This window comes from Hyperolius riggenbachi, chromosome 1 (assembly GCF_040937935.1).
Source record: "Hyperolius riggenbachi isolate aHypRig1 chromosome 1, aHypRig1.pri, whole genome shotgun sequence".
Taxonomy (NCBI): Eukaryota; Metazoa; Chordata; class Amphibia; order Anura; family Hyperoliidae; genus Hyperolius; species Hyperolius riggenbachi.
Window position 1 is genome coordinate 674,238,836 of NC_090646.1, and position 24,232 is coordinate 674,263,067.

A 24,232-nucleotide genomic window follows, 5' to 3' on the forward strand; every position below is an offset into this window, starting at 1 on the left:
AAAAAGCTGTTCAAATGATCTAAAAATAATTGAACAATGCCTTCTCCTTTGGGTTCATACTGTCACTGTATGTGTAAATCATTGTGCATATTTATATATACAAAACTATTTTATTGTAATGTTCTACACCAATAAAGGTTAGTTTTTATTCAGGTTTCCTTTTAATTTCCAAATGAATTTATGTGACCTTGGCCAAGAGGAGCCTTTTATGTAACCGTATCATTACTTCAGAATTATTTATTTAAAAATAATCTTCACTTCTCTATTGAAGTATTACCCTCCCTGACATTCTGGACGAGCTGGGCTCGTCCAGAGGCGCCGGAGGTCGCCGCTCAGGCCCCGCTGGGGCGATTTAAATAATTGTTTTTAAAAAACAGGCATCAAGCACTTTGCTTGCTGCGTGTTGTGCCTGATCGCCGCCGCCGCCGATCCGCCGCTACCCGCCACGATACAGCCTCCCCAAGCAATCAATGCCAGGCAGCGCTGAGGGGTGGATCGGGACTCCCTGTGACGTCATGACCTCCATGACATCACAACGTTCGTCACCATGGCGACGAGGAAAGCCCTCCTGGAAATCCCATTCAGAACGGGATTTCCGGACGGGTGATTGTGACGGCGGGGATCGGAGGGGTGGGAGGGACGCCGCAGGGAGGGGGGAATCCTGTAGCTAGCGCTAGGCTAGCTACATGATAAATTTAAAAACATTTTTGCAAAAAACGTTCCCGCGGCCGCAGGAATCAGAACGCCAGGCAGGATAATCTTTGAAACACCGGTCCACATCAGTGTATTGCATATATGACAGTATGAAAGAACATATGCTTTTTTTTATCACATCACATCATAAGATCAGATATTTATGTACAAATTTAAAGTAAATGGGTACCCGTTAAAAAAATAGAAAGCCAGATATTACCTAAGTAGTGGGAAGGCTCGGTCCTAATCAGCCTTCCCTCTCCTCTCCCGGTGCCCGTTCCAGCGTTGGCTCCCCTGTAGCAGTATTTGACTAAATTGGTCAAACACTGCTATTTCCGCTGCCAAAAGAGGCTTTGGGAGTGTTTGGGAGCCCGAGTACTCCTGAAGATGGGCCGCTCTGCACTGCACACGCGTGAGCGCCCTGCTCATGTGTGCAGTGTAGAGCGGCAGTGTTATAATACTATAATACTGTAATCTACAAAGATCTTTCACACCGAAATATCATAACATTACTGCAAAATATGTCTAAATGATAGTAGAATATCTATTGCAGTAGAGATACCAAAATATGTTGTAAAATGTGATGTTACAAAATGTATTGGAAATCAACAATAACTTGTTATGAGTACGGCACGCCCCACCAAAATCAGCAAAATGTATTTGAAAAATGTATTTAGGGCTCTTCACCACTACCGCTGGTTTTCTGCGTTTCACCGCAACAACAATAGTTTGCGTTTTACAAAGCTCATGAAAATACATTTACTTTCATTGGAACATTCACATCTAACGCTGACTTTTTGTGCGTTGTGGGAGCATTTATCATCCAAATATTGCATTTGGGTAACAATGAAAGTCTATGTAAAATGCAAATTTCAGAAAAACCAACGTTTTCAAAACTATGCAAAAATTCAAAATAGTAACAAAATAGAAACAAAACATGTTAATTTGCTAAAAATTTCAGCATAATGCCATTTACACTTTAAAAAATACGCAGCCTTCACATGTATTTCAGCTTTTTTAAATCACCATTACAAACCTGATCCATGTCTTAATTTACGATTTATCATTTCAATGCTTATTTCACATCATGTTCTGATAAAATATATATTATTTCTTTGTAGGTTAAGAAAGGAACATACTGTGTTTGTGCTTAGTTACCAACTTATACACCTCTCCAGAATTTGAATATGGTAAGTTGTTATTTTGTACATATGTTCTTACACTTTCAGTTTTCCCACTTAAGGATCATGGGCTTACACACCCCAATTGATCAGACCATTGCAGCTTTCAGTGATTGCTGCAAAGACATAAAACTCAGCGCACCAGTGATACAACCCACCCACCCACCCCCTCCAACACCCCTTTTATGCATAGCTACTGAGCTTTCTGTTGGAGTGCTCTGTTAGCTGCTGGAGAGCAGCCTATGAAAGCAGATCACTCTCCTGCCTCCAAGGGTGACACCCGTGTCACAGGGTTGTCCACAGTACAGCACTGGCGTGGATCACAACACTGGAAACTTTAAAAACATCCACGCTGAGAGACTGATGGCAGAGGTCCACCATTCCAGAGGAGATGTGAACACATCGGCGCTTGCTCTCATCCAAAACCACACTACAAGAATTGATGACAATTGCCATTAGGTATTCCTGTGTCTACTGACAAAATCACACACATCCATGTGGCTCGCTAGTACAGTACGTCAATCATCCCTAGAGGCGCATAATCTTAGTAATAAAAGAAATTAAATTGCCATTCAAACCTACAGTATTTGAAATTATAAACATGTGTGAACAGTAACCCAAGATTAATAAGGCATGCATAATAATAATAAAAAACAAACATATATATATATATATATATATATATACATATATAGTGTATGTTAAATAGCATAGGAATTGGGGAATAGATAGTCTAATGCATCAAGTTGTTATTTAAAGATCGTATCCAGACAAATTCATAGTAGTACATGTGGACAAGTTGATATTTGATGTCTCACATGTGTCAAGTGACATAAATGTACTTTTATTGCTGCTTAGCTGTTCTCTATAGAAATAAAATAGATCGGCATCGTATATAGAATATAGTACATTAAATAATAATTTTTTTTTTAAAATGTTTTTTTAAAAACCTGTGGTATTCTTTTTACGGGTAAAGTATGCAGGTGCAGATGCCATATGTCAGAGGACCCACAATCCGCGAGTGGCTGGAAGCCAATTCTAGCCTGCTTGCTATTTGCACTGTACAATGGGCCTACATTGATTACATAAAAAGCACTATGAAAACTATTCTGCTGCTTGAAAACATAGGGAACAGCCTGTTAATTGTGAATTAAATATGCATACATGCAGTGCTAAAGCAACATCCAGACAGAACAAAAATGTGGGCAGACAAGCTTACTAGAATCAATCAACAAACATTGACTGGTTATACCTAAGGTTCCTATGAAAGGTCTTGCCTGATTATTCCATGCAAATCTTACATAATCATTCATTTACATTGTGATGTTACTTACAAGCTGTGTGTGCTCACTTGCTGAAGCACTGGGTAGAAAGAATGACTACAAATTATTCACACAATTAAAATCCATTCTTTATTGGTGCAATCATTACTATTAGGCATTAATCATTTTAATTTATTCTTTTCTATAAGGCATCATCAAGCAGCACACTCAAGAGCAACAAAGGAAAAAATGTGTCCACTCATGAGGGATACATCTAGTTGTTCGATAAGTACAACAAGGAACGCACAAGGAAGTTTTGGAGATGCACCAAAAAAAAAATGCAGCGAAAAAATGCACTGGCAGGGTGCATACTGATGCTACTACTGGGGAGGTTATTAAGTTGGTAGTTAAGCACAATCATGGGCCTTTACCTGCTGATGTTCATGTATCGCGCCTGAGGAGTGCTATGAAGGAGAAAGCCATTACTACGGTCGAGCCCCCCTCTGTCATTATCAACTCAGCATTGACAAACGTAACTCCGGCAGTACTTGGGACTTTACCCAATAGGGACTGTTTACGTCAGATGGTCCAGTACCAACATAGACTTGTGATGGCTCCGGCACCGACCAGACTTGATAATCTGGCTATTCCGGATAATTAAATATATATTATTCTGTGTTGGAAACTGAGTCTGAACTTCTCTAACTACATGATTCTGGGCCCTCTGACGAACATAGTTTTGGCAGAAGTATAAATGTTTCCTGTACACCTGTACGGGGACGGCACTTTCAAATGTGCTCCGGTACTTTTTAAGCAAGTCTTTATACTTCTGGCAGGAAGAGAGGACTATGTTGTTCCTATTGTGTACAGCCTGCTGCCCAACAAGTTACAGTCAACATACTATAAAATGTTTGCTGCGATCCACCAACTGTGGCCCTCACTGAACCTCGAGTACTACTCCACGGATTGAGATTGCAGCCATAAATGCATTCAAGGCAGTGTACCCCTCCTGCAGTATTCATGGTTGCTTATTTCATTTGACGTGGAACATCAAATCACAATTGGACGAGAGGGGACTACATCAAAAGTATTCTTTTGATCCAGAGTTTGCGTTACATGCTCGCATGAGTCCAGCTCTGGCCCTGGTCCCCGCTCCAGATTTGGAACCGGCAGTGGATGCCATAAAATACAAAATTGACCCCCAACTAAGACTAGTACTCGCGTGGTTCAGTAGAGTCTACATTGGAGTTACTGAGGGTCGTTCACATACACCTCGATTCTCACCGTCGCTGTGGTCAGTATATGAGAGGACACTCAATGGCCAGGATCGGACAAACAATCATTCAGAGGCAGCCCACAGAAGGCTGCAGACAGAGATGGGCCATGATAACATTCACAAGATTCAAAAAGGGCAGGATGCTGATCTGCAGCAGTTCATTCGGGGGGAACCTGCTCCTCCGCAGAAAAGAAAATACAAGGATTCTAATAAAAGACTGCTGAAGATTGCCCAGGAATACAATCGGCAAACATTCCTGGAATACCTAAGATGGGTTGCATTAGGGCCCGTTTCCACTAGGGCGAATTCGCATGCGTGGCCTGCATGCGAATTCGCATAGGCAATGAAAGTGGATGGGACTGTTTCCACTTGTCAGGATTTCTGAGCGTTTTTCTGTGCAGGATTTTTCTGCACGGTAGGGCCTGCAGATTTCGCCTGCGTGAGGAATGCAGGCGATTCGCACATAATGTATTGAATAGGGAAAACGCACATGTGAATTTAAACGCAAGCAATAAAGTTTTTTGTTTTTTTCCCAATCTTCACTCTTTTCTGTTTCCTGTTTGAAGATCATTATAATAGCAATGGAGTTCGATATTGAAGTGCTGGTGACCATGGTGCAGGCCAAACCCTTCCTATATGACACCTCCCTGCCTGCATACAAGGACTTGCCACTATGCAGGAGGACATGGGAAAACATTACGAAACATTTTACTGCTGATTGGGATGAGCTGTCAGCCAAACAGAAAAAGTTGGAAGGTGGGTGCAGTATAGTAGTTCACTGTGTTTGTATATATATCATGTTGGGTTGTATCGGCTGTTATGTTAACCACTTCAGGCCCGCCCGCCTAACCCCCCCCTAGGGATCAGGGCAATTTGCATGGGGGGAAGGGGGGGCGGCCGGATCCCGTCTGTTCTGTGCTGGCCAAGGCCCTCCATGTTGGCAGGTTTCCCCCGTGTGCAGCAGCCTTCACTCACCTTCCATGCTATAGCGATGAGCCGCAGTAGCCACATGTTCTGCGGTTTGCATCTCACCTCCAAATGACGTTCAGGTCGGGTTGCGGTTTGGTGACGTCATCAAACCGGGACCCTACCTGAACGTCATTTGGAGGGGAGATGCCGGCCATAGCAGAGGGGGAGGTGATTGGATCCTCTTTTTTCCCCCCCCTGCTGCCGCCACTGTCACAGGGATCACTGCGATCCGATGGCGATCGTAGTGATCAGGTGATCAGCAGCCATACGCGATGGCTGCAGATCACTGAGGGGAGATGTCAGCTGTCATATGACAGTTTAATCTCCCCCTCCGGGTGTGCACGATCGCGTCGGGGTGCTTTACCCAAACCACATTTCTGACCGCTACCCCCGCTGGCCGGAGGGGGGTAGTGGGCAGGAAGGGAGTATCCGCCTGTCCGTGGGTGTCAGGTGCCCCTTCAGCTTTGGGGCCCATCACAACCACACACAGACGGATGTCGGCCCTCAGAAGTGCCGGCTGAGGAAGTAGTTGAATGTGACCTTATGGACGCTCAGGCCCTGTATGAAAGTGTTTGTTTGGTTAAAAATTGCAGGACACAAAGAATCAGTCTAAAATTTTTATTACAAATGACCTTGCAACGCTTGGGAATGAAACCGATTGTTCTATTGTCCTTACGCACAAAGAAAATAATGTGACATCAAGTCACGGTTGGCAATGGCCTCATTTGTGTTCCTTCCTCCGGTCCAAGACAGGCCACGTAGAGGTTGCACATGTTCTTCCTCTACAGCAAGTCCTTCCTGTTGCACAACATAATTATGGAGAATGCATGTGGCTTTCACCACAGCCACAGCAGTGTCCACATGCAAGTTTATAGGTGTATGCAACACCCTCCACTTGTTTGATAAGATCCCAAAGCAGCATTTCACCATGCGCCTTGCCTTACTTAGTCTGTTATTGAAGTTGGTCTTCCTGTCATTTAAATCTTTTGAAGAATAAGGCCGCATGAGGTTTTTAGACAGAGCGAATGCTTCGTCCCCAATGAATGTGTAGGGGAAACATTCCGTCGAAGTCCCAGGCCATGGCACTGGGGATGGCAGGTCCAGTTCACCATCCTCCAAGCGCTGAAACAGTGTACTGTTTCGGAAAATCTGGGAGTCGCTTGCACTTCCAAAAGCACCCACATCAATGTACACAAACTTGTACTCCGCGTCTACCACCGCCATAAGTACAATGGAGAAGTACTTTGTGTAGTTGTAGAACCGATTACCAGTATGGGGTGGCATGACAAGGCGTATATGCTTGCCGTCTACTGCCCCAAGACAGTTTGGGAAGCGACACTTGCTCCAGAATTTCTTGCCAATTTCCTCCCAGTGAGCACGATCTGGAACTGGCATGTAGACTTGTCGAAGCTTTCTCCATAACAGCATGCAGGTGTCTTTTACAATGTATGAAATTGTAGTCTTCCCCAACCGAAAAGAGAAATGCAATGATGCAAACGATTGTCCTGTTGCCAAAAACCTATGGGAAAAAAGGACAAACATTAATCTTGTGCATTTTTTTGTTCTTTTCTAACAGTGAAACATATCAGGAACAAATGGCGTTCGGTGAGGGACACGTTTAAAAAAGAATTAACCAAATTGAAAAAACTTGAGAGAAGTGGAAGTGGAAGTGTTCCAAAACCAACATATAAGCATTGGGATTTACTATTATTCCTGAGACCCTGCTATGAACCACGAAGGTAATTTTTTTTAAATATACCTGTGTTATGTGTACTCAAATGTTTTCACAGTTAACTTCACAGTATGTTTATGTTTGACATTACAGAACCGAAGATAGTTTCATTGGTGACGATGCTGCAGATGTCGACAGTGATAGTAGTGTAATATCAGCACCAGGCACCTCTGAGATAGGTGATGATGTATCTGAGGTGCCATCTACTCAGCCAAGTACCAGTGGAAACTCGTCCACTACCGCTCGTCGCAGAAGAACCAGCACAGTAAGGAAGCAAAGTAGAGTCACATCAGCAGAAGACCATCAAGATAGGGCGGAAATGGCACAAATGAATAGCACATATAAAGACATTCTTGAATATTTGAAAAGCAACCGTGAACAGCAACGTGCCACTGAAGACCAAGTGCCATATAAAATGATGACTTCTTTGATTCCTTACCTAGAGGATGTTGATCCTTCTTTTTATGGAGAGGTACATATAGAAATGATCCAGGTAGCATTAAAATATCAGTCAAAGACCAGGCAAAAACGTCAGGCAGACCACCAGGGAAACTACACAGAGGCTTTCAGTTCTCAAAACTCTATGGGGTTTGGTAGTTCAGCATCACAGCACTTCTGGAGACCACAATCGGATCCATATCCACCCTGCCCTCCGTCTAGAATGCAAAGAGACATACCTAGTACAAATCGGTCTGTGTCTGAAGTGCCACAAAACTACCCGGTACAGCAAGGTAGTCAAGTTGACAACCGTACATATCAGTCACTAGAAAGGCCACAAGATCATGGTGTTCCGCATAGATCAGATATGTCGATGACCAGATTGTTATTTGACACTGATACTCCTGAGTTATAAAAAAATGACTTTTACGTCACAACAGGACTCTCTGTTTAACAGTTTGGATGTTACTTTTATAGGGTACTTGTTTTGTTCTAGAGCAGTCAGTTGTACGACTGTCATAGGGGATAATATGTTTTTGTTACATTAAAAACGTTACATCATACTTATATGTCCATGTTGGACACAATACTTACATTGGTTTGTACACAATATGTTGATTGTGTACAGACAGTTGTGCACTTTACAGTTTCCTATGCAAATACATGGAAGTAAACTGATATATGGTTGTCTGCATGGTTTTTTCACTTAGTTCTTTTTAATACAGTACTAAAAAAAAGGTTTGTCTCATGCACAATAACATTACGTTGCAATTGCTAAAAAGAGGCCTACATGCTGACAATATGTGAAATGAATATCTCACCTGAGAGTAACCAACAGTCTCTCCTCTGGAACAACAGCAGCACGGAAGCGGGTATCCTCCCTACCAAGCTCTGATCCCAACAGCTGCAGCAGGTAATCAAAACTGGAAGTAGAAAAAAAAACATGTCAATGCTTATGTATTACTTTACATACATTATACAAGCATTACATACAGGGCCAGCCTGTGAAATGAGGGCCGGGAGCGGCCCCAGAAGGGGGCCAGCTGTAAAGGGCACATGCGCCTTGTTGGCTGTATCCCCCTGCGTCCTCTCCGGCTGTAATGACAGCAGGAGTACAAGCAAATGGGCGGTGATATCCACAAATATGGACAATACACGGCCATTTTCTTATAGCCCTACTGGTAACATGGAGGGGGGGGGGGGTATATACTGGCGACATACTGTACTACTTACAGTGAAGTAACAATACCACCTATGTATACTGGGCCAACTATACCACTTATACTGAAGGCTACATATGGGCCTGTGTGCATGCTTATGTGTGAACCAGAATGCAGGGGATGAGCAAACACCAGTTTCAGACTACTGCTAAGGCCGGTGTAGTGTCAGAATGGGCAGCCCCGCAGATTGGGCAGCCCCGCATGCGCAGTAGGAGCCTGCGACCCATTACATTGTGCTGCCACGTAAAACGTCCTAAATATCTCCACTTCCGCACCACGTACACTCCCGAAATTTTCTGGGGAGGGAGGGGACCCCCAGATCTACCTCTGTGCCGAATTGCAGCCCCCCAGCCCCGCTGGTTCCCGAGACTGATTGCAGCAAACCTATCTCGGGTACCAGCGGGGCTCGGGGGCTCCAATTCGGCACAAAGCTAGATCTGGGGGTCCCCTCCCTCCCCTGGTGCGGAAGTGGAGATATTTCAGAAAAATTATGTCTAAATTCCCACTGAGCATGCGTGATATTCAGTGAAGAAGGCTGCTTCCGGGCTGCCCATTCCGACATTCCACCGGCCCTGACTACACATTTTACTCACAATCAAAACACTTGTTTATTATTAATATACTTACGATGAAGCAGACATCCGGGTGTACTCGAAGAACTTCACCGGGTGACTCCTCAGATCCTCATACAGGACAGTAAACTGCCCTTTCAGAGGCCTCTCAACAACCAGCGGATGCACCCAAAAACGGTGACGTCTCCGAGGTTGAATCCTCCTCCTCCGCATCCTCTGCATGCAGAACAACAAGTTGCTCAGCATGGACACCAGCAAAACCTCCTCAAAATCACCAAAAACCATCTTCTCTCTCAAGACACCAACAAACACTACCTACTCAATCGCCTTCACAAAACCCATGGAAACAGGAAGGAAGTGCTCACATGCAAATTTCCATGAAAATCCTCTTTCCTGAGGTGACAATTTCCTCCTTGTCAGCTCACAGGCATTGCAGGGGTTAAATTCGCACAAAAAAAACGCATGCGAATTCGCATGAAAATTCGCATGCGGTTGATTCGCTGCGAATTCACCCCGCACTAGTGGAAACGGGCCCTTAAACATCAATCTAGACTAAACATTTTCACAGACTTGCAGTTCTTTACTAAAATCCTTGTATTGAGTAATACATGTAGGTGTGTACTGACAAGAAAACATTCATAAATGTTTACAGTGGACCTGAAGTCTTGCACAGGATACTCGTAAAAAAAATAAAAAATAAAGTCTTTATATTTAGAGAGTTGAAGCTGTTTATCCAACGATATTAGTGCATAATCACAAGTTGTAAATTATCTGTGCCCTATGTCACGATTGCCATGGAAGAGATGGTATTTAATAACATATGAAAACACAGACTGATAACAGTATCTCTGCTTACATTACTCAGGTAATAGAGACAGTGCAGGCTTATGTTCTGATTACAAAGTGCTGGAACACAGAACATTGCCCTATGTCACATGAAAGCCATGGAAGAGATGGTATTTACTCTCATTTGAAAGCACAGGCTGAAATCAATACCTCTACTTACATTACTCAGGTAACAGAAACAGTGCAGGCTTATTATCTAATTATAAACTGCTGAAACACAGAAGATTTTTATAACATCTTATTACGGTATATGGTTGTTTTTCATTTATAACAGTGAGGAGATTCTGAGGTCAGGTCCACTGTAATTTATACATAGACCAAAATTGTTTAATATGTTTAACAAATGGGTTGAACATTTCATACAATTTACAAAAATACCTTTTTTACAAACTTCACTGTATAACAAATCTTTCATGTTTGATGACATAATTGATAGAATTAATTGTTTGATGTAACTAAAATATAAAATGACATAACCGTTGTATTGTGATTTTACAATTAGACAATGGCTGCAATTCATCAACACGCATTCGATAACTGAAGTCCTTTCGTTAAAATAGCGCATTCGATAAATATCGTGTCTGGACTGCAATTCATCAATATTTTATCCCAGATTTTCCGCATTCGCTAACCCTTCGGTATACCTTTGTTAAGGGTTCGATATATATCGTCATGTGCGCTATTTCAACGAATCCATATCAGAAACAGACTGCATTGTGGGTGAAAGAGGCAGGGTTTGTACACCTCGTGACCTGGATTTTCGCGCCACAGGAGGCCCGGACATCCGAGAGGAGGAGAGCAGCCGAGAGAAGACGTGAGAAGGCAGAGGGCGTGAGACCAAAGAAGTGAGAGGCGGAGTGAGTCGACAGACAGGGACAGAGGCCGTGTAATGGCCGGCTGTAGAAAATCTACTATCCGTGCGCTGCTGCAATCGTGTGTAAGTATATATATTTTTTCTAATAAATGTAACTTGCGTAGTTCCTTGTATATTTGTAGTAATATCGTAGGTTGATTGTCAATTGTAGTAACTGCGTAGGTGGTATTTTCTATTGTAGTAACAGTGTAGGTGGTTTCCTCTTTATAGTAACTGATAGTACTTTATAGAAACTGCGTAGGTGGCTTCATGTTAATTGTATGTGCTTATGTGGATGGTTTTTAATTTTTTTTGTTCTGTGCTGTGTTTTTAAGCACACCAGTAGTGACCTTATAACATCAGTACGGATAATTGTACAGACTCACTGATCCTCTCTGTCTATTTTACACCCTCACACCCGCTTACACTCTTCACTCACTCTCTCACACTCTTCACTCACTCTCTCACACTCTTCACTCACCCTCTTACACCCTCACTCACCATCTTACACCCTTATTCTCCCTCTTACACCCTCACTCACCCCCTCACATCCTCACTCACCCTCTTATACTATTTACTCACTCTCTCACACTCTTCCTCTTCCAACCTTATTCACCCTCTTACACCTTCACTCACCCTCTTACACCCTTATTCTCCCTCTTACACCCTCACTCACCTTCTTATACTCTTATTCACCCTCTTACATCCTCACTCACCCTCTCGCACTCTTCACTCACCCTCTTACACTCTTCACTCATCCTCTTACAACCTTATTCACCCTCTTACACCTTCACTCACCCTCTTACACCCTTATTCTCCCTCTCACACCCTCACTCAAACCCACACTCACCCTCTTACATCCTCACTCACCCTCTTACACTCTTTACTCACTCTCTCACACTCTTCACTCATCCTCTTACACCCTTATTCACCCTCATACACCCCCACTCACCCTCTTACACCCTTATTCTCCCTCTTACACCCTTTTTCACCTTCTTACACTCTTATTCACCCTCTTACATCCTCACTCACCCTCTCGCACTCTTCACTCACCCTCTTACACCCTCACTCACCCTCCCACACCCTCACTCACCCCCTCAGTCACCCTCTTACATCCTCACTCACCCTCTTACACTCTTCACTCACCCTCTTACACCCTTATTCACCCACTTACACCCTCACTCACCCCTCACATACCCTCTTACATCCTCACTCACCCTCTTACATCCTCACTCACCCTCTTACACTCTTTACTCACTCTCTCACACTCTTCACTCATCCTCTTACACCCTTATTCACCCTCTTACACCCTTATTCTCCCTCTTACACCCTCACTCACCCCCTCACCCTCTTACACTCTTTACTCAATCTCTCACACTCTTCACTCATCTTCTTACACCCTTATTCACCCTCATACACCCTCACTCACCCTCTTACACCCTTATTCTCCCTCTTACACCCTCACTCACCCCCTCACTCACCCTCTTACACTCTTTACTCACTCTCTCACACTCTTCACTCATCCTCTAACACCCTTATTCACACTCATACACCATCACTCACCCTCTTACACCCTTATTCTCCCTCTTACACCCTCACTCACCCCCTCACATCCTCACTCACCCTCTTACACTATTTACTCAGTCTCTCACACTCTTCACTCATCCTCTTACAACCTTATTCAACCTCTCACACCCTCACTCACCCTTATTCTCCCTCTTACACTCTGAAATAACCCTTTCACAATGTACACTAATCTTCTTACACACTCACTGATACTCTCATATCCTCTGACACTCTTGACTCATCCACACACAACTTACTCTCCTTCATACAACGGTCATTCACCCTGTCATAATGGTAATTGCTCTGTTTGTGATGTTTGTTAACCACTTTACCCCCGCGCGTACGGATTTCTCCGCCCCTTTTTCCATCCTTTCACCCCCAGGGACGGAGAAATCCGTACTTTGCGCACTCCCGCCGCTGTCCGCGTTCCCGCTCGTAAACACGCCGCCCGCCGCTAGTAAACACACCGCCGCCCGCTCGCCCAGAGATCAACGAACGGGAAAATCCATTCCTGTTCGTTGATCTAAGCCCCGCAATGACCTGCTGCCGCTCGGTTGAGCAGCGCGATCATTGTGAAAAAATAACAAAGTCCCAGCCTCTTTCTACTTCCTGCAAGAGTCCGGAAGGACGCTTGCAGGTAGCATGAAACAAATTGGTAATGTTGCCATCTTGTGGCCAAATAGTAAAACTACACCCTAACCATTTTCTACACACAAATAAACTTGTTTTACACAAAAAATTAACTCCTTACCTCCCACACTCCCCAATTTATTTATTTTTGTAATTAAAAAAAAAAAAAAAATTACAATAAAAAAAAAACATAAATAGTTACCTTAGGGACTGAACTTTTTAAATATTTATGTCAAGAGGGTATAACACTGTTACTTTATAAACTATGGGCTTATAATTAGGGATGGACGCAAAACTGAAAAAAATGCACCTTTATTTCCAACTAAAATATTGGCGGCAAACATTGTGATAGGGACATAATTTAAACGGTTTTATAACCGGGATAAATAGGCATATACATTTAATGGGTTTTAATTACAGTAGCATGCATTATTTAAAAACTATAAAGGGCGAAAACTGAAAAATAATACATTTTTTCCCACATTTTTTCCTATTTTCCCATTAAAACACATTTAGAATAAAATTATTCTTGGCATAATGTCCCACCTAAAGAAAGCCTAATTGGTGGCGAAAAAAACAAGATATAGTTCATTTCATTGCGATAAGTAATGATAAAATTATAGACGAATGAATGGAAGGAGCGCTGAAAGGTGAAAATTGCTCTGGTGGTCAGGGGGTAAAACCCCTCAGTTGGGAAGTGGTTAATAACCCTTGTTTTGTTGTTAATTTTAGGTTGAAAGTCCAATCAATACACCTGACCCATCCGATTCAGAAGAACAAATAGATGTAGGTTTTTGGTATTTTGTAGTACTGTATAATGTCATAAGTAGATATTGAAATAAATGCAATAATTTATTTTGTAGGATGATCTAACACAAATTGAAAGTCACGATATTCCATTTAATTGGTCTACAGAGATGTCTCAATCATCTTCTCGCGTAAATGCTTATGTTTTTTGATTATACACCTTTTATTTTGTGTAGTCGAAATTATGGCTATTTTTTGAAAATAATCTTTATTTTAAATTCACAGTCAAATGACATGCAACCGAGTACAAGTCATGGGTCTAAGAAATCTGAGAAACATCTGGGAAGTTCGAAGAGGATTCCAAATCATTCATCTGAGCATAGTACATCAAGAGAGCAGGTATACACTTCTGTTAATAGTGTTGTTAAGAGTACACTTGTTTTGTAATAATAAATGGTAATTTCCATAGAACAACAACTTTTTTTTACCGTGTTTTTCATACCATAAGACGCAATTTTTTTCCGCTACAAATGGGGGGGAAAGGCACTCTGTGTTATGGTCCGAATACCAAAAATTTGGCCGGTTGTATGCCCCCTGTCTTGAGTACCGTCTGTTGTACTGTGTTCCTGTCTGTTGTACCTTGTCCCCACGTCTGTTCTACTGTCATTACTGGCATGCCACTGCATCTGTTTAAGCTGTGGCAACCATGGCCCCCTGGGTAATGCACGGCCCGTTATTCAAAATAATTTGTAACTGAGGCAGAAGAAGTTTGATCCAAATTCTTCCGCCTCTGGTACAATTTATTCCTCACTTCCGAGTCGCCCATTAATCCGGGAGTCATGGGTGCCAAATGTTATTGATGTTAATAACTTGCTTGAGGGACGGGGCAGGGTGTCGTGCCGTTTAGTGGGGGTAGGGTGTCATGTGCAGTTTGTGGGAACAGGGTGTCATGTGCAGTATGTGGGGGCAGGGTGTCATGTGCAGTTCGGCGGGGGAGGGTGTCATTGGCAGTTTGGGTGGCATGTTATGTGGTGAGTAGGGACAGGCAGGACATCATGGATCATGCACATGTAAGTGTATTTGTAAGCGTCTGCACGTAACGTTCATTCACAACAATGACCAGGATCATCTGAGATTGCTTTAAAGGATACTCGAAGTGACATGTGACATGATGAGATAGACATGTGTAGGTACAGTGTCTAGCACACAAATGACGTTGTGTTCCTTTTTATCTTTCTCTGCCTGAAAGACTTCGAAATCAGGTATGCAAGTAGCTGACTCCATCCTTACTCAGACAGGAAGGGACTACAGTGTGACCCTTACAGATAAGAAATTCCGTATTTAAAACACTTTCCTAACAGAAAATGGCTTTTGAGAGCAAAAAAGATATAAAAGAGGGGAATTTCTTATCAGTGAGGGTCACACTGTACTCGTTCTTGTCTGAGTCAGGAAAGAGTCAGCCACTTACATACCTGATATTGAACTCTTTCAGGCAGAGAATGAAAAAAAAAATAACCCTACATATTTTTGGGTGTGCTAGGCACTGTACCTACACATGTCTGTCTCATCATGTCACATGTCACTTCGGGTATCCTTTAAGGAAAGCACAATGGTGTAAGTAAACACGTGTCACCCCTTTACTTGGTTTATCTGTTTTATCAAAACTAACAAACGACACTCATTGCAAACTACAAGTAAAAAAACCTATGTAATTAGATAAATATTACTTCCACTTACCAAACCAAAGTATCGTGCTGTCCAAGTAATCATTCCTGTGAATGTTGTAAAAGAAAACCAGGAAATTCTATTGTAGGTAGTGGCCATCTTGCTAAGGTCCTCCTACCATATTAACATAGTAACACCTCCTACACTTCTCTTGCTTTTTGTTTATTCATTAGCTGCCCTCATCCCTGAGTCTTCGGACACTCCTACTGAGGTGTCTAATAACAAATTCTATGTTATGCTCAAGTACCTGGGTCTCCTCAGGCAAGCTTGGAAACACAATTAATCATAGGGTTTGTGATGCTAAGCAGTTATGCTGGGAATATACATAAAAGTGGAGTAATATATGCCAGTTACAAACAGTTGAATGATGGTAACTTTTTTAAACAGTTTTCTACTAGGTCCAGTGCTCCTATAATTGGTGAAAATTACAAACAGTAAAAGTATAGAAAGGTCTGCACATGTAAAATGCATGGTTAGCATCTACAGCACTTACTGCACTCTGTCCACTTGTGGTTGCATTTTATTTTTATTTGGTGACAGTTTTGCTTTTAGTTGAAATTCGTTGCTAAAGTTTATAGATTGATAAAGATTGATAAATATTATGGTGACGCATCACTTTCACATTTCCAAAAAATGCTAGAAAACAGTAATGTATGACGCTATTTACATGCAATCACAATACAGAGTTCACCTGCTAGTTAATAAAAGCGTCGACAATCTATTCCAGCTTTGTTCCAATTGTATGCAAATGTGTTCATGACACTTGAAGTAATACAGTAAAATTGGATTCACTGATTACTTATGTGCTACTGGGATGGAATGTTTAATTGTGAACATGGTGTGAAATAAATATATAATTGATTAATGTTTATTATTTTACAGAGTAACCGAAAAAAAATACATACAGAAAAGTTATCTACCTCATTAGAACGGACTCATCGTAACTCCCTTCCATCAACGGTAACAGACTTTAGTGATACTGATGTACTGCTGTATTGTGTAATTTTGAAGAATATCTTTTTAGATTTCACGGTTTACATTTCAACAGGCCTCACAACCGTCAACACCACACTCTTCTACACGTACAGATGGTAAACATGGCAAAAAGGAAAAACATGGTGAAAGACACGGAAACACTACCAGAGAAGAAAGTACAGGGAATTCTCACCAGCGAAAAGATGACCAATCAAGGGTTAGTACAGGACAAATGATTGTAGTATAACTTTTAAGACAACTAAAATATATGCGACAGATACGAAAATTCTCTCAAGTTCAGGTTTGTACAAAAACATTTTCCATCACCGCGTCCATTGCTTACAACGAACCATCTCTGTGGACGCGTTTTAAAGGCAAGATTGCTCATTTTTCTTCGCTATGTATTCCTACGTTTTGCTCAGTATCATTGCGAAGCTGCATAATTCTTTTTGCCTGGAATTTTTTTTATGAAAGAATGTAGCAACACATTGACAAGTAAACATGGCTGGGGGGGGGGGGAGGGGATTGGGTAGTTGACGATAGAACAGCATGTTCCATGGGCTGATACACTTATTACATGCGTATAGTGATGGTAATGTGGGTCGTTGCTATACTTCCAATTAAAGATGTTGTAAGGCGTTATGATAGTTTACTAATTAGGACTATAGTACTGTTGTTACACAAATGAATGTTCACGGCATTTGTTAATCGTTTTCAGTCTACTTTACAATTGTACAAACTAATAATAACTTTCATGTACATGAAAGGTGTTCTTCAAAATTACAATTGTACAAACTAATAATAACTTTCATGTACATGAAAGGTGTTCTTCAAAAATTCAAAATTGTTAGGATTGGCTTTAAGCTCATTTATGTAAATGCATGCAGTTGTCACACAACAGTTTGTGCTAAGGCTGTACATTTTGATTGTGGCTGAAACAAATTTAAATCAGGACGAATTTAATCAGAAAAGGTATGGTGGAGAAAGTAGTAACACTAAAGGAAAACAGAAAAAAAAATAAGAAAAGGCAACGTACAGAAGAAGTGACCAAGAAAGTTCCATTGAAGAAGTTTCACCAAGCCAGGCTAAGAAAAAAAGCTCAAGAACCTACACAGAGAAAAAAAAAGGCCAGTTTTTCTTTTGATGAAAATCTGGTGTTAATAGAACAGATACTTACAGTGTATGACCGTTTGGTGGGAAAGGATTTATCACACAACGATACCATGTGGAGAAATCAAAAGTGGACAGACATTCTTCAAGCGGTTAACAGTGTTAGTACAACTCCACGTGATCTCGATAATGCTAAAAAACGATTCCAAGACATTAAAGCTGATGTACGCAAGAAAATGTCTGAAGAAGTAACAGAAAGGTATATATTTTGTACTACTACTTTAGTGAACTATCACCATGGATTTGGTATATTTTGTGTTGATTTTGTTACGTCTGAATTGATTTTCAGCAAAAAGACTGGAGGACTGGGAAGAACAATTTATTACAGAGAATATGAAAAATTACTCATACCCAGGATTGATCCAGATTCCATTACCGGTATAGAGGAAGCATTCGATGCGGATCGTGACTCTGAAAGTAAGTATATTTGTTGTTTTTTTGCCTGTTGTTTGATGTCACATCTTTGCGCATAGTATATGTTAGCCAGGTCTAGTTGCACTCAGTATAGGTAGCCAGCTATAGGTCCCCCCAGTATAGTTAGCCAGGCATAGTATAGGTAGCCAGGCGTAGGTGCTCCAGTACAGTTGTCCCCAATATAGGTTAGCCAGGTACGTGCCTCCAGTGTAGGTAGCGGATATAGTTGCGACCAGCCAGGGGCGTAACTAGAAATCACTGGGCTCCCCTGCGAAAATTTGGATGGGGCCCCCTCCTGCCAATCTGGCGGCAGGGTGCTGTACAGAACAGCCTGCTGTGCACTGAATAGGGACGGTCTACACATCTTTGTCTGCAAAACTTTGTATGATTTTCTTATCAGTGGCTGAGCAGATGCAGTCATTAAAACAATTGTGCAGAGAGCAGAGTTTTTTCTCCATGCCCTTTGTTATCTGTCTCTCAGGATGGGGCCCCCTGTGGCTTCTGGGCCACACCTGCAGCTGCATCCCTTGCAGGGTCTATTGTTACGCCCCTGCGACCAGCATAGGTTACATAGGCAGGTGCCCCTGGTATAGGTTAGATAGTTAGGTGCCCCCAGTACAGCTTAGCTAGGGAGTCAGAATAGTTGCCCACAGTATAGGCTAGGTAGGTAGTTGCATCCAATACAGGTTATATAGGTAGGTGCTCAGCAGTATAGGTTTGATTAGGTAGGTTCTCCCTTACTTTAAGATTTCTGGTTTTCATAGGAAATAAAAACACATGCACACAGTGTGCAAAGTATCATTACATGTCATTTAGCAATGGTGAAATTACTATTTGTTTTCCCCTGTTGTACTCTTCTCCTTTCCTTGAAAAGCAAATTGTTTAACTGTTTGTAACATAAACATTTTTTCGTTCCTAATTGTAGATGAGCCACCACAAATTGAACAACCACCACCACCACTGGAATCAATGCTTTCGTTTAGTGAAAGAAGTGATAGTGAGTTTGGAGTAACAATTCCAGATGTTCCAGAAGATGGATCTATTGAACTAACCCTTGAGCCTATTGATAATATTGACGATGCAAATGCAGTACAAGAAAATGAAACTTTAACAACCCAAGAAACTGCCAATATTTCGGGAAATCCTGTGCCTTCTCAAGCAGCAAGGTCAAACAGTTCTGCCGCTACACTTACTGAATCCAGACCTGTAAATCTATCTAGACGAAATCCAACATGCCGAACAAGGAACATGGACAGAGAGCAGTACTTATTCGACAAAGAACAATCTGACCGGATCCATGAGGCTCAGCAACAACTGAGACGGGAGCATATGCAACGTTTAGAATCTATCATCAACCATCTGGAGGTCTTCAATCACAATTTCAGTAATACTTGTCTGACTACTCAAGAAATTGAACAATCGTTGAAAGATGTTGTGCAACATTTGGTAGGTATTTGTCGAGCGATTGACATAGGTAATGACATTCAAAGGGAATACTATGTTTCTACTAAACTATACAGAAAACAAAAACTAATGCTTCTGTCCAACCAACCCGTTGGTCATGGCCAATATCTTCATAGCAATGTGAATGAAACCCAAGACAGTGGTAATGTTTCCTATCCCTAATTGTACCTTTGTTTACGAGCTACAAAACCATGTTTACAGTTTGTAACATTTAAGTCTGACATTACCTTTGTGAATTGTTGTTTCATTTTTCCGAAACTAATACAACAATTCGCAAAAGCTATCAACACATCACTGCTTTAAAAAAGCACGGTGAAACGTTACATGTTATTTTGTGTTCTCTTTCCGTTGATTGCAGATCAGAAATACATTTCATGGATGAGTAAATTGTATTGGAAGAAAAAGTAATTTAAAGAGAACCAGAGTTGGGATATCATCATGTTAGTGGGGCACAGAGGCTGGTTGGGCACACTAACACCAGCCTCTGTTGACCCATGGTGTGCCTCCAGGACCCCTCTGCGCGCCGGTATCCCCTACGCAGTGCTAGCGACACACAGCGTGTCGACAGCAAAATTTTTACCTATGCGTTGTCAGTCAGCGCCTCTCCCCCGCCTCTTCTGTATTGGCGCTACCCACCCGCATCCCTTCCCTCCAATCAGCGGGGGGGAAGGGACGCGGGCGGGTAGACACGTCATAGGTAAACATTGTGCTGGCGACACGCTGCGTGTCGCCAGCACTGCGGGGGCTATAGCGGCGCGCAGGGGGGACATGGAGGCACACCATGGGGCAACAGAGGCTGGGGTTAGTGTGCACAACCAGCCTCTGTGCCCCACTAACATAATGAAATCCCACCTCGGGTTTTCTGTAATAAATGTTATTTATATTCCATATGTGCACAGTACTTGTCGGGCACTCAACAGGTCAACATGCACCTAAAAAATAAACCAGATGAGACAATAATAGATGAGAGCTGCAGTTAACCAAAGAATTTCTTAATTTTGGTTGCCAATATCCCATCCAAAAAAAAGGTTTGGTGAGCAGTCAGTTATATAATTCTGTAAACTGTACTTTTCGTTAAAGGGAAGGTTCACGTAAAATAAAAATGTTTCACTTACCTGGGGCTTCTCCAGCCCCAAGTAGGCATCCTGTGCCCTCGTCACTCACTGCTGCTCCAGTACCACACTGGCAGCTTGACGACCTGGGAGGTCGGTGGGACGCATTGCGTACATTTTTTACACATAACCCTTACTATCGGAAGATTGACACATCCATTTATTAGCATGAGTGGTTCAATGCGTAACTTTGTTAAGCATGGAACCTATAACCCATAAAAATGTATGTGTCAAAAAATTCCGACAGTAGTGAGAATGATTAAAAATGTACGCAATACGGACCGCTGAGTTCCGAGGTCGGCAAGCTGCCAGCGGGGGGAGCAGCGGTGAGTGACTATGAGGGCACAGGATGGCTACATGGGGCTGGTAAAAGCCCCAGCTAAGTGAATTTTTTTTTTTTTTACGTGGACCTTCCAATTTTGTTAAAGTTGATAAGGGTGCTGTAACAATTATCCTTACGGTGTTGGATTGTTTTGTACGTAGGAGTATTGAAAGCCAGCAACTAAACCAAGGTATTGTTATGTTCAATAGAAATCTAAAATCCAAGCATGATATATTCCTTAATGCTTACACGCCGTTTAGTTGCTGGTTGTTCTTGACAACATTCTATAAGTTTGTATTCATATACTGCCATATATTCAGTAAAACAAAACAGTGACATGCATTGCACTACGTGTTCTTTACTCTTCAGCATCCAATACTGTCGGGATAACATTTACATTATTCTCATCAGCTTCGAACTCGCAGAATCGAGCATTTAATGATAATTTAGTAGACTTTTGGCCAATATTGACAACTAGAAGAGAAGTAACGTAAACTTACTGGAACCCTCATCCTACTACTTTCTCATATATTTTATATTTCGACTAATCTACGTAGTGTGGCAGGAAGTACACCGACAAAAGTGGTTTACATTGCTTTATCCAAAAACAATACCGTTAATTCTAAATGTAGATCTGATTTAGAACAATAATGCATACACAAATTATTCTTTGTTTCCTTTTTTTTTAATGGATAAAATTATCCAAAAACAATCTGTCCTGAACGGATTACCTCAAGAGTTTCTCTGGATTACTTTTATAGGTTACTAGCTGATTGCCCGGCGTTGCCCGTGTATGTATTTGGCTGGTGTTGGCTCTGCCTACTTTTTCTAACCCTAACACACAATTACTCACTGACCAAGTTTGTGACCTTTGCGGTCTTTGGTATCAATAATCTGCATTGAAATGAAACAAATCTGATTGGCTGTGTGTGGCTCCACCCCCTTTTCTGAAATTGAACCCCAGTCACCCAATAACCAACTGTACCAGGTTTCAGGCCTGTGCCATTAACAGTTCAAGAATGGTAGCAATTAAATATTCCCCTTGAAAAGCAATAGGTGACGTTTGATTCACTTTTGTAGACTCCACCCACTTTTCTGAATATTAATCCCAGTCACCCAGTGACAACTGTGCAAAGTAAAAACCCTGCTAACAGAATGTCTGCAGTGTACATTTTCCCAGTGAAATTTGTATTTGTCTCCACCCACTGATGACCCGGCATTGCCCGGGTATGTATTTGACTGGTGTTAGCTCCGCCCACTTTCTAACCCTAACACACAAACACTCAATGACCAAGTTTGTGAGCTTTGGGGTCCTTGGCATCAATAATTTGTATATTCCCATAGAAATTAAACAAATCAGATAGGCTGTTTGTGGCTCCACCCCTCTCCAGCATTTGAACCCCAGTCACCCAATGACCAACTGTAGCAGGTTTGAGGCATCTGCTATTAACAGTGTAAAAATGGCAGCAATTTAAATATTCCACTTGAAAATCAACAGGTGAATTTTGATTGACCATTATAGGCTCCACCCACTTCCCTGAATATTAATCTCAGTCACTCAGTGACCATCTGGGCAAAGATTGGGAACCCTGAAATAAACAGTGTAAGAAGGGCTGCAGTTTACACTTTCCTAGTGAAATTTGTTTTTGGCTCCGCCCACTTTTTGTAACCTGGACACAAAGTCACTAATCAATTCCCAAGTTTGTGAGTTTTGGGGTCCTTGGCATCAATAATTTGTATTTTCCCATGAAATGAAACAAATCTGATTCACTGTTTGTGGCTCTGTCCCCTTTTCTGAATTTGAACTTCAGCGACCCAATGACCGACTGTACCAGGTTTGAGGCTTGTGCCATTAACAGTGCAAGAATGGCAGCAATTTTAATATTCTCCTTGAAAAGTGACGTGATTTTTGATTGGCATTTTTAGGCTCCACCCACTTTTCTGAATATTAATCCCAGTCACCCAGTAACCAGCTATGCTAAGTTTGAGAACCCTGCCATTAACAGCGAAGAAGGGCTGCAGTTTACAATTTCCCAGAAAAATCTGTTTTTAACTCCACCCACTTTTTGTAACCTTGACACACAGTCACTACTCAATGACCAAGTTTGTGAGCTTTTGGGTTCCTGGCATCAAAATTGTGCTAATGGAAGCAGTTTATCCAGCAAAGAAATCTGGCTGTTTTTGGCTCCGCCGCTTTACTGAATTTGAACCCCAAACACTTAACGACCGACTGTTGCAGGTTTGAAGCCTCTGGTATTAACAGTGTAAGAATGGCTGCAGTTTCAATATTCCCCTTGAAAATCAATAGGTGAATTTTGATTGGCTCTTCTAGGCACCACCTACTTTTCCGAATATTAATCCTAGTCACCCAGTGACCAACTGTGTGAAGTTTGAATACCCTGCCATTAACAGTGTAAGAAAAGCTGCTGTTTACATTTCCCCATGTAAAAAGTTAGTTGTTTTTGGCTCCGCCCACTATTTCTAATCTTGACATACAGTCACTTAATGACCAAGTTTATGAGCTTTGGGGTCTTTGTCATCAATAAGTTGCATTTTGCCATTGAAATTAAACAAATCTGATTGGCTGTTTTTGGCCCGCTCCCTTCAGAATTTAAACCCCAGTCTCCCAGTGACTGACTGTAGCAGATGTTAGGCCTCTGCCATTCAGAGTGCATGAATGGCAGCAATGTAAATATTCCTCTTGAAAATCAAAAGGTGAATTTTGATTGGCTGCTGTAGGCTCCACCCACTTTTCTGAATATTAGTCCCAGTCACCCAGTGGCCAACTGTGTCACGTTTGAGAACCCTGCCAATAACAGAATGGCTGAAATCAATCTAACAAATCTGATTGGCTGTTTGTGGCTCCACCCCTTTGGACCCCAGTCATCCAATGACTGACTATCAGGTTTGAGGCCTCTGCCATTAACAGTGTAAGAATGGTAGCAATGTGAATATTCCCCTTGAAAATCAATAGGTACATTTTGATTGGCTGTTGTAGGCTCCACCCACATTTCTGTATATTCATCCTAGTCACCCAGTGGCCAATTGTGTAAAGTATGGGAACC